The sequence below is a fragment of the Acipenser ruthenus genome, chromosome 7 (assembly GCF_902713425.1).
Source record: "Acipenser ruthenus chromosome 7, fAciRut3.2 maternal haplotype, whole genome shotgun sequence".
Classification (NCBI taxonomy): Eukaryota; Metazoa; Chordata; class Actinopteri; order Acipenseriformes; family Acipenseridae; genus Acipenser; species Acipenser ruthenus.
In genome coordinates, this window is record NC_081195.1 from 38,772,778 (window position 1) to 38,784,369 (window position 11,592).

The following is an 11,592-nucleotide window of genomic DNA, read 5'->3' on the forward strand; positions in this document are numbered from 1 at the left end:
TTGTGCTCTCCTCTATGATGATGTTCACACAGGGTGAGGTAGTAGGTTGTGTGGTTTCAGGGTAGTGATTTTGCCCCATCAGGAGATAACTACACAACCTACTGCCTTCCCTGAAGGGCAGCAATGCAACACTAAAAACAAGCAACAGTAATCTTTAATAGTTTAGTTTCAGCAGGGGAAATATGTAGGGGACATTTTTTATTTTTTCAGTGCAACTTAAAACGTTTCCTAAAACTGGTTGTTTATTTGAAAATAAAAATGTACCACACTTTTGTGTTTGACTTGAAAGTTAAATAAGGTGAAGTTGGTTACCGTGGTACAGCAGATGCACTTCAAAAGTTTGTAGCGTTTCACTGTTTTCAATTAAAGTGTTCTCTCAAAGGATAAACACACAGGACCAGTATATGCATCACCAGACTGCTGTATGTTCCTTCTGAAATTATGTATAAATGTGTTTGTTTGTAATGAACTTTTATTACATTATAAATAAACAATTAAACAAGAGTAATTAAAATGAGTAATTTGCTTTGTGTATGCCTAGTTCATAAGTGTAAGTAGCAATAAACTTACAGAAAAAGGATCAACATCTTTCACCTGTTTAATGGTAAACTGAATTTGCCTAAAAGCAGGGCTTTACTTAACCATTATTTGCAATGGTGACTTCTTGCTGTGTGGCTGTCACTACCACACTATTAAGAAAAAAGGTTCTAGAACCATTAAAAGTTTTTCACACTGATGCCATAGGGGAACCATTTTCGGTTCTTTAATATAGGATTTCATATAGGTTTATATATCTATATATATCTATATATAGATATATAAACCTATGTGAACATAATTTTGATATTTTATTTAGCATCATGCAATCTAAGAAACTACAAAATTGTATCTTGGAAAGTATACCGGAAACTGCAATAGTAGTACAGTATTTCATGTTAGATTTCGAAATGTCATATTTTTCAATTTTTGTAAACTACAAAGCGATATGTAATTTCAATTATTATTATTATTACATTTCTTAGCAGACGCCCTTATCCAGGGCGACTTACAATTCTTACATACAATTACCCATTTATACAGCTGGGTTTTTACTGGAGCAATCTAGGTAAAGTACCTTGCTCAAGGGTACAACAGCAGTGTCCCCCAGTGGGGATTGAATCCACGACCCTCTGGTCAGGAATCCAGAGCTCTAACCACTAACCACTAACCACTACTCCACACTGCTGACACACACTTTCAATATGTCACTGTAACATTATTAATTATATAGGGTGTGGTGCAAAACTTTTGGCCATAGCTGTAATGCCCCCCATATAATCTACTAAATAAAAACACTGGTTTGTTTTTCAGAGTTGTTTTTCTGTCATCAATATGCAGATGTATGAAATGAGCCATCATCTTAGCAAAGAAACATACAAGTGGCTACGTTACTGATAGCAAGTAGCCTACAACTAGTGTTAGAAAATATATCCTTTTACAGCCAGTTATTTAGTAAAAAATAGTACTTAACTACAAAAATGATAAAAACAAGGCAAAACATGATAAAAGTACCAAATTGGCTACAAGAAGGATGCTTATCAGGGGCGATGTATAAAATACTGACCTGTCTGTCCTATAGGGGAGGGATTAAACACTTCAGGGCACTTGAACACCTCCGTAGACAACAGTTTCATTCATTTTTTTTTTTCTGACAAGCACATGTTAGCACTTGGCTGTGAAATCCACGGTACCGAACGGCAGTCAGAAAAAAATCGCTCTGGTTTCGATTTGAGCGGTACCGCTCAGCCACTGCTAAACATCGTTCATGGGTCACATGACCTAGTGGTTCAATGACCACATGAACCTTGGCTTTGTTACACTGCTTGCTTTAATTGGTTAATGTGGGGTTGAATCAGTTGAAGCTTCAGTCCCATCACTAATTAAAAGTTTCCCTGCCCGAACCACCACTTTGAATGATACCTGACAGCAAAAACAAATGATACCTGATACCAAGAAGCAGAGTGATACTGGAGGGGTGATAGAGGAAGTTATTGATGCGTGAGTCTTCAGTGGGGGGGATACCTAATACTTTATTCTAGTAAGGGTGATGTCTGAGGATGTCCTAAAATGGACACAGTACACACGCCCTCAGAACGTCTGTGCTGTGTGGGGGACTCGCTGCGGTGAGGAGAAAAAACATAATAATTGGACATTCCAAATTGGGGGAAAAATAAATAAAAATAATAAGTGGGCACTCTAGATGAAAAAAAAAGCTAAACAAATACAGTAAACAAAGTACCCACATTTGTGTGCAAAATAAATATGAGAGGAAACTAAATGTAAAACAAGAAACGCACACTGAGAGCGATAACCCAAAACGTAACTTACATTGTAGCACAAGGAACACATTCTGTACAAACAGCCCAGGTGAATCCATGCAGCATTCATCTTCCAAATTGTGCTTCATCCCAAAACACCATGATAGCCACCATGTTTAAACACCCCACCTGAAAAAGTATTTGCCCCCTGTTTGATTTTCTACATTTTTGCACATTTTTCACATTGTATTTGGTCAGATTTTTTTGTGGGTTGTAGTAGTATATAGAGGGAGTCTGAGAGAAAAAAATGACACCAAAGTTTGGTGCTTCTTTCATTTGTTTGGTATGCAAGGTAATCAAACATGCAATCTTCAGGTGTGAAAAAGTTATTGCCCCCCCAGTCAACTCAACCCAATTAAAGGGATAATTAGGGTCAGCTGTTTGAGTACTTTGGTTAACAACCAGGCCTGATTTGGGCCAGCCCTGCCCAATATAAATCAGACAAACTTTGGCCCTTACCATCAGAGTGAAGTTGTCAGCACACAGGTTCTAGAGGCACATCATGCCAAGAACAAAATAAATTCCTGAAGACATCCGGAAAAAAGTTGTTGATGCCTTTCAGTCTGGAAAGGTTTACAAAGCCATTTCTAAGGATCTGGGGCTCCACCGAACCACAGTCAGAGCCATATTGTCCAAATGGAGAAAGTTTGGGGCAGTAGTGAATCTTCCCAGGAGTGGCTGTCCTGCCAAAATCTCTCCAAGAGCAAGGCGTAAAATCATCCAGGAAGTCACAAAGAACCCTAGAACATCCAGGGATCTGCAGGCCTCTCTCGCCTCGGCTAAGGTCAGAGTTCATGAATCCACCATCAGAAAGACACTGGGCAAAAATTGTATTCATGGCAGAGTAGCAAGGCGGAAACCATTGCTCACTAAGAAGAACATGAATGCTCGTCTCAAGTTTGCCTAAAAGCACCTGGATGATCCTCAAGAGTTCTGGAACAATGTTCTATGGACAGATGAGTCAAAAGTGGAACTTTTTGGCCGACATGGGCCCCGTTATGTCTGGCGAAAACCAAACACTGCATTCCACAGTAAGAACCTCATACCAACGGTCAAGCATGGTGGTGGTCGTGTCATGGTTTGGGGATACTTTGCTGCATCAGGACCTGGACGCCTTGCCATCATTGAAGGAACCATGAATTCTGCTCTGTATTCGAGAATTCTACAGGAGAATGTCAGGCCATCCGGCCGTGAGCTGAAGCTGAAGCGCAGCTGGGTCATGCAGCAAGACAATGATTTGGAATGGCCTAGGCAAAGTCCAGACCTAAACCCCATTGAGATGTTGTGGCAGGACCTGAAAACGAGCAGTTCATGCTCGAAAACCCACAAATGTCTCCGAGTTGAAGCAGTTCTGCATGGAGGAGTGGGCCAAAATTCCTCCACTGTGCTGTGAGAGACTAATCAATAACTACAGGAAGTGTTTGGTTGCAGTTATTGCTGCTAAAGGTGGCGTAACCAGTTATTGAGTCTAAGGGGGTGGTTACTTTTTCACACGGGGGGTGTTGCATAACTTTCTTTAAATAAATGAAATATGTATCAATTTGTGTTATTTGTTCACTCAGGGTCCCTTTCATCTAATATTAGGTTTTGGTTGTAGATCTGATAACATTCAGTGTCAAAAATATGCAAAAGTGCAGAAAATCAGACAGAGGGCAAATACTTTTTCACGGCACTGTACATTGGCTGTAGGCATTTCTGTGTGCATTCCCTAGGCTCCTAGGTTCTAACCCTCTACACTGGCGATTAATAAGCTTAAACATTAAAATGTTGTAGATGCTATCTTGTAGATAGTTAATATTCTTAAAACAATAACCACATCCTATTATAATGTATAAACCTGTTTTCAATATCACTCTCTGGAGAACGACAGCAGATTTACACGTTACAACAAGCCAAAAATAGACCACATTCCAGACTGTTCAAAGTTTATAAATCGTGTTTGTTCAACATGAGTGAATCAATACTGGTAATCTCTTCTTGGAAAGATGGTATTTATTAAGCACGCAACAAAATAGGTTTGAAAATTACACAAAACAGTTACACATTTAGTATCACATTATAAGAATTACAATGAGAACTAAGGTTTTAAACAACAATTTACCAATTAAATATTAATACACACTGACACTACAAGAAGGGATTGTGCAATAACTGAATAGATATTTAAGAGTATTGTTACTTGCCTGGAAAGCAGTCAAGTTTCAGCGTTCTGTTACCATGTGTTACTCTGTGTCAGGGCCCTTGACCTAGATGGATAAATACTGAGAGCTGAGGGCTCCAGGTGCAGTCTTGTAGTTTCCTTGAATCCGAGAGAGCAGGCCCCTACAGAGCCTGGGGGCACTGCATTGGCTTTGGCGCTCCTGGAGTTGGAGAGCTGGGATCCAGCTTAGACTGTTTCTCTTCATCGCTCTGCGGTGACCCCTATAGGTGCGAGTGAGCTTGGCAGCAGAGATTTTGGGCTGGTCTTTGTCCTCCAGAGGCCGGTAGCCTGCAGACATCCGCTCTTGAGTTCCTGGGTGTAAAAAGATGCTGATTGGCCTGTGTGATTGGAAGACACCCACTGAGCCTCGGGTTCCTGAGCTGTGTGGGGAATCGCCGCAGTGAAGGAGAAACAGTAATAATTGGGAATTCCAAAATGGGAGAAAAGCATGGGTAAAATATTTTGAGATTCTAAAAAAAAAAAAAAAAAAAAGAATTAAAAAGACAAATTGAAGGAGCGTCGCATTGGCTCAGACGCTTACCTTATCCACTTACCAGTGAATCTCTTAATAGTTTTGCATCACTATAGATGATCAATTTGAAGCAAGATGCTGCTTTCACCTACTTCCACAACACTTCAATGCATATGGTTGGGTGCCGAGACACATGATGCTGCTGAGAAGTGTGCTGAGATATACCCCTCTCACTCAAGCGGACACCTGCAGGGTTCCAGGGGCTGATAGGTCTCCAACATCTGCTCTGCAGCTTCTGGGAGTAAAGAGGCAATTGGCTTGGTCCTACGATCAGAGGACGCCCACTGACATTGTTCTCCTGAGCTGTAGTGAAGAAATAAAATAAATAAAGTGAAAAAGGACAAAAAGAGTATTGGCAATCAGGTTAGACAATAAATATTGATACAAATAATGAATGGTACTAACAAGGGTCAAAACTGACTTCTTGGCGATAGCACATTTCCTGGCATTAATAGTTGGCCTGGCTTGTTTAATCTGGTTCAGGCCATCAGCCAGAGGAGTTCACACGTATTACTGTAGATGACCACATCATCCAAATAGGCAGCTGAAAAGTCATGGCATCCTTCTAGCACTTGGTCTATGTAGTAGGACTGATATAGTCCAAACAGTGCATGGAACCATATACTCTCGGGATTTGGCAGTTAAAAGGCACTTGCCAATACCCTTTAGACAAGTCCAAAGTGGTAATAAACTGCACCTTGCCCAGTCACTTGATAAACTCATCAGTTTGAGGCATCTGGGTCAAATTTAGACAAACCTGCTGAGCTTACAAAAATCGATGCAGAAGCGAATACTCCCATCTTTCTTGGGGACCATAACGACAGGGCTACACCACACATACAAAGTAGTAGTATGAGCAGAAAATGTAATTAAAAGCAACCACTGGACAAAAGAAAAAAAAGAAAGAAATATGGCAGTAATTTCAGAGACTTCACGTTTATTTTCTGGGTGTATTTTCCACCTACAGGCCCATCCATCTTGCCCCTGTTTTGCGCGCTCATCTTCCCCTGTGTCAAGACGCAGCTCCTCTGTTATTACAGCCCACGGTACGAGCAGCTGGAGAGCAACACTCGTCACTCAGCTACCTAGTACCAAAAAGTAATGTGAAGGTCCCTGGTGGGACTGTCTATCTTTAGAGCATGTAAGAAATTGCAGAATGGATAAAACTGTTTTTTTTTTAATTCATTATATTATGCCTGACAAAATGCTAAATTCTCAGACAGCATGCATTTGAGAACAAAAAATAGTTTGAGATTGTTTTACTTTCATAATATAAGAGGTGCTGGCAAGCCCTGGCACAAATTAAGCACTGCCTGCATGGCTCAATAACTCCCATCTCTACCATGGTTGCAATTTCCTTTTACAGCACTTCCCTGGCCTCTTTGGAATCCGATATATTAACTGTCTTACAGGCGTACCGGTTTTGATGCCGACATGGTGCTGCACCAATGTGTGCTTCTGCAAACGGTAAGTATTGTAGGAGTTGCTGCAAGGGGCAGGATTTTCAAAAAACAGTGTTATTGTATGGAACGCGTGGTAAAGTAACGAGAGCTTTAGTAGCAAGGGAACCACCGGTAACAAAGAAGGGGGAAAGGTGAGGAGACCACCTCCACCTGCAGTAGTATCACTGCCGGAGGATGCAGCGCTGCTGCCACTGCCAGTGTCCCACACCGAGGGCCGCAGTGCCAGCGCCACTGCCGGAGTGTCCCGCGCTGAAAGCAGTATGCCAATGGCAACATTGTCACTGCCAGGATTGACCCAGCTGGAGGAGCCAGCTGTTGCACTGTCAGCATTGCCACTGGCAACATTGTCACCCGTGGGCCCATTGATGCCTCTGTTCCTGGCCCAAGACCCGGACCAAGACTTTGGGGCTTTTAAGGGGGGGGAGGTGGCATGAGGGCATGTGTGCTGCATAGAAGGGGGGAGGTATGTGACAGGGCCTGCCCCTGTGCGTATTTTATGGTTTGTGTTATTATGCGTGGTCAACAGCAAGTGATTATTGACAAACTGGCTGTTGACCACGCATATGAGAAAGCCTGTGCCGAATGTGGCAGAGGGATAAACTAGGTAATGAATGTGTTTTTGTTTGGTTTATAAATAAAATGTGTTTAATTGTAAAGTTAAGTTTGTTTTAAATATGGCAGGTGGTTAGAATTCCCTTCCTGCCTAATTCAATGTGGCAAGATGCTGATTGATTAATTGGCTGGCTGAAAAGCCAGTTTCTTTATTCTCCACAAGTAGAAGAGGAAGGACTGTGAAACATGTGGAAATCCCTCACGTCTGCGTGTACATTCAGGGTGAGCACAGGGTTCGACATTAACCATGGCCCAGTGGCCCGGGACCGGTAGAGATCGCACTTTGGTCAGTAATTATGAAGCACCACAGGCCCGACTGGGCCGGTTACATTTAACTAGTATAATATAAAAAAAATACATGATTCTTCCAGATAATACAATTTTATTTTGCATGGATGTAAAATCCTTGTACCCAAGTGTCCCTCGTAAAGAAACTTTAGAAGTTTGTCAAAAAGCACTAGATAAGACTAGATAAATCAATACCTACAGCAGAGGTACTGAACATGATCAACATAGTTTTAGAAACCAGTTATTTTACATTTGTTGATAAGAATTACAAACAAAATGATGGTACAGCAATAGGATCTAAATTAGGAATGCATTTTGCCAGTACATACATGGGGAAATGGGAAGAACAATTACTTAGAAAATCGGAAAGAGAACCTTTAGAATACATTCGGTTTGTAGATGATATTTCTGGGGTTTGGACACATGGAGAAGAATCTCTTTTCCAGTTTCATAAAATGGCAAATGAAATACACAGTAATATTAAGGTGGACCTTCGATGGACAAGGAAAGAAATAGAATTTTTAGATACCATAGTAAAACTTGAAGGTGGTTCAATTGAGACTGACCTCTTCTGTAAACCTACTGACATGCACCAGTATTTACACATGTCCTCTGCACATCCGATACACACTAAAAGGGCAATCCCAAAGGGTCTAGGAATAAGAATACGAAGAATATGCTCAAAAGAGTTACTATGTAAAACAAAGAAATGTATTAAACAAATCTTAAAAAAAAAAAAGAGGATACAAAAAGAATTAGAGATGGAGTTAACAAAAGTGGATAAACTAAAAAGAGATTATCTACTAGATTATAAAAATAGAGATAAAAAGGTCAAAAGAGTCCCAAGAGTAATGACTTACTCTAAACTTTTGCCCAATATTTCTAAAATAGTTTGGAAACACTTGCGGATTCTACATAATTCAGAAAAATTAAAAAAAGTATTTAAGGCCCCAGTTGTAGCATTCAAAAGAGAAGCTAATTTAGGTGATATTTTAGTTCACAGTAAACATAAAAGAATAATTGACAAAATAGGTTCTACGAACATGTGCACTAGTAGATGTAAAGTGTGTAAATACATAGACAAAAGTAAAAATATAATTAAACATAAGAACACCACATATCCACTAAAAACTAATACCTACTGTAAAAATAGCAATGTTGTTTATGGAATAGCCTGTGAAATGTGATGAAATCAAATATGTTTACTGAATTAAAATACAGAACTCAATGAGCAGCAACGTCACAGCGCGTACCTCTTCCAATTAAAGCAACAGTAGCATAATATTGTGCAAACCACCAAATATTTGTTGTAGTGTATTCAGAATAAAACAACGCTTATCATAGCAACCTAAATATTCTAACAAATATTTATAAAATAATCTTAATAATGTAAATATTGTAACCTGGCCAAAACAATAGAAAATACATTCCAACATTACAATAGTTTAACATTACTAATTACAACTAGCCATCAAGTACCAACATCAGATGAATCTAAGTCAAGTTACTTTATAATTCAAAACAAGGATAGCTGGTTGTACTTTTAATGGTCAGTGCAAATGTTGACATTACTCCACCCATTCACAGAAAGTCAACAGTAGATGTTTACATTGAACTGCAGTCCAGAGTTAAAAAATAACTCCTTTCCAACACCAAGTATCTTTCCTTTTCTTAATAGTCACTGCATTGTTCTGCTTAACATTTAGTATGTCTTTATATCCATCATAACCCAAATATATATACAGTATATATATTGTAATAGAATCACCCTCACCAGGTTGCGCAATTTGTAATGAAACACAAAAACAAAAATAAACAAAACAAACACTTAACTCTCTTTGAGCACTAACTAAACAAAACAGGAACCTAAACTAAAGGACAGGACAGCTAAGCTGTTTACCTGTAACAAAACAAAACAAACAAAACAGCACACACAAAAAAAAAACTTCACACTACCTTTTCTTTTAATTACGGCTGAACCCACACACCAGCACAGTCGGGCTTCTACCCTCTTCAGCAGCCACCCAGAGCAGACTGACTGCTCTAATTAAATACCCTGCACCTGGCTCCAATTTTCAATAGTAGCCAGGTACAGGTAATGATTAACAATAAAAGAATTAACAAAAACAATTAAACACAAACCAAAATGTGTCTTGCGCACATGTTTTTCTGCAGGGGGAATTTAACCCCCTCCCTGCTGTCTCACAATATATATTCATAAATTACCTTTCTAATTTCAATGTTACCCAAGTATGGATCACTTCTTTTAGCACTTGCTATATACAATTATTTTATTTCAGTTCACACAGTCAAAATTTGCCAGTGCCATGCTCCCAGAAGCTGTTTCACGACTGGCTAGCAACAGCTGCAGAAGCTGCTGTGTACAGTCATTACAGAGGAACTCAAGCAGGGATCTGTTAACATTAACTAAAACAAGGCAATAAAATTGGAAACAATTTCAAACAATACGATTACTGTAGAATGTTGCTATTACAAGCATTGCATAATTAATTAGAGTCCTTACGTTTACTTGCTAAGCGTCAGGATTAAAAAGAAATAAATAAAAGAAAGACGCATTTCTACTCGTAGCTAATGTATAAGGCTTTTTTTGTGTACTCGAATATGCAATATGCTATTCGAATAGTTTTTTTATTTTTGTGTAATCGTGTATTCGACTACACTGACCCACGGATCCCCAATTAGGATTATTATAATTCAGTCTTAGCGTTGCTGTGACTATATGGTAACAGCTTGGTTGCATGTGTCGTGGAAATTCTAATAAAAGGAAGAGAGACTGCGAGTTCCAAACACACAGGCCTTTATTTCTTAAGTTTGCAAACTGAAAACGCTCTCAACACACAGGGTGCTAGATAATCATCGAGCAGTGTTTCAACATACAGAGTTAGATCAGTTTCTTATATACCTTAAAACTGTCAGCAAGGCAGAGGGTTAGCCAATGATGATTCAGGTATTAGCATATAAGAGAAACAACTTATAACTATGCATACGTGGCATTAAACTAAGCAAGCAGATAAAAGGATGGGTGGTTTGGGTATACGTGTAAAAAGACACTTCTGGCTCATCCTTTTATCTCACAGCCGGAGCTGCAGTGTAGGCATCTTGCGGTTCCTTGTAACAAACTTTATCTTAGGCAAAGCATACAAGGTTATGCGAGCAAGGTTATAGGAGTACAAAATGCCAGTACATTATGTCGAGCCAATTCTATTTTCTGTAACATTTCTATTACACATGTTTGCCAAATATTAGTATCATTTGTACACTTACATTTTCAAATCTTAATAGTATTTTCATTTTCTGACAAACACACAAATGTGTGCATGTTAAATGGCTTAAGTAACATATAATGAAAGGCTTCGTTTAGCCACTTTCTTTTGAGACGTGGACTCTCTTTGGTTACCATACACAGTTAGAAACATACTGAAAATAAAAACCATCATGAAAAAATATATAAATATATTGGGCCAGATAAAATTGCATCTGGGCCAATACAAACACTAGCTCAGTGGCCCAAGCGGCCAAAAGTTAAAAATCTAAACGTAAAGCCCTGGAGCAGCCAAAGAAATGGCTGACTAGTAATCACTGTGTGTATACTGGGGTTCTAGTATTTAGGATAGGGATTTAACCCCACAACAATATCATTTAGTTGTGTTAGTGTAGAAGGTTCCTGGACCGGGACCTCCCTTTTAACGTAAGCAGTGCTGAGCTACTTGATGGCAAACTTTTGTTTTTAATAATAATAATAATAATAATAAAATAATAAGAATAATAAGAATAATAATCTTTATTTTTATATAGTGCCTTTCATAATGGCCCACCATCACAAAGTGCTTTACAGAGGTAGGCTGTAAACTGTGCATTATGTGCAGTCACTTACAATATTGATTTAACATCTCATCCACAGGATGGAGTACAAGGAGGCACTGGACCACACTGCCTCCTTTAGCTGTTTTACCAACTGTCAATTTATACATTTGCTTTAACAAACTAGACATGAAGTTAGCTCCCTGATCTCTTATGATCTCTTCAGGGATCCCTACCATGGAGAATAATTGCAAGAGCGCATTGGCCACCTGCTTAGCTTAAGGCTGGGAAATAAAGTAGAAGATAAAGCAAATGTAA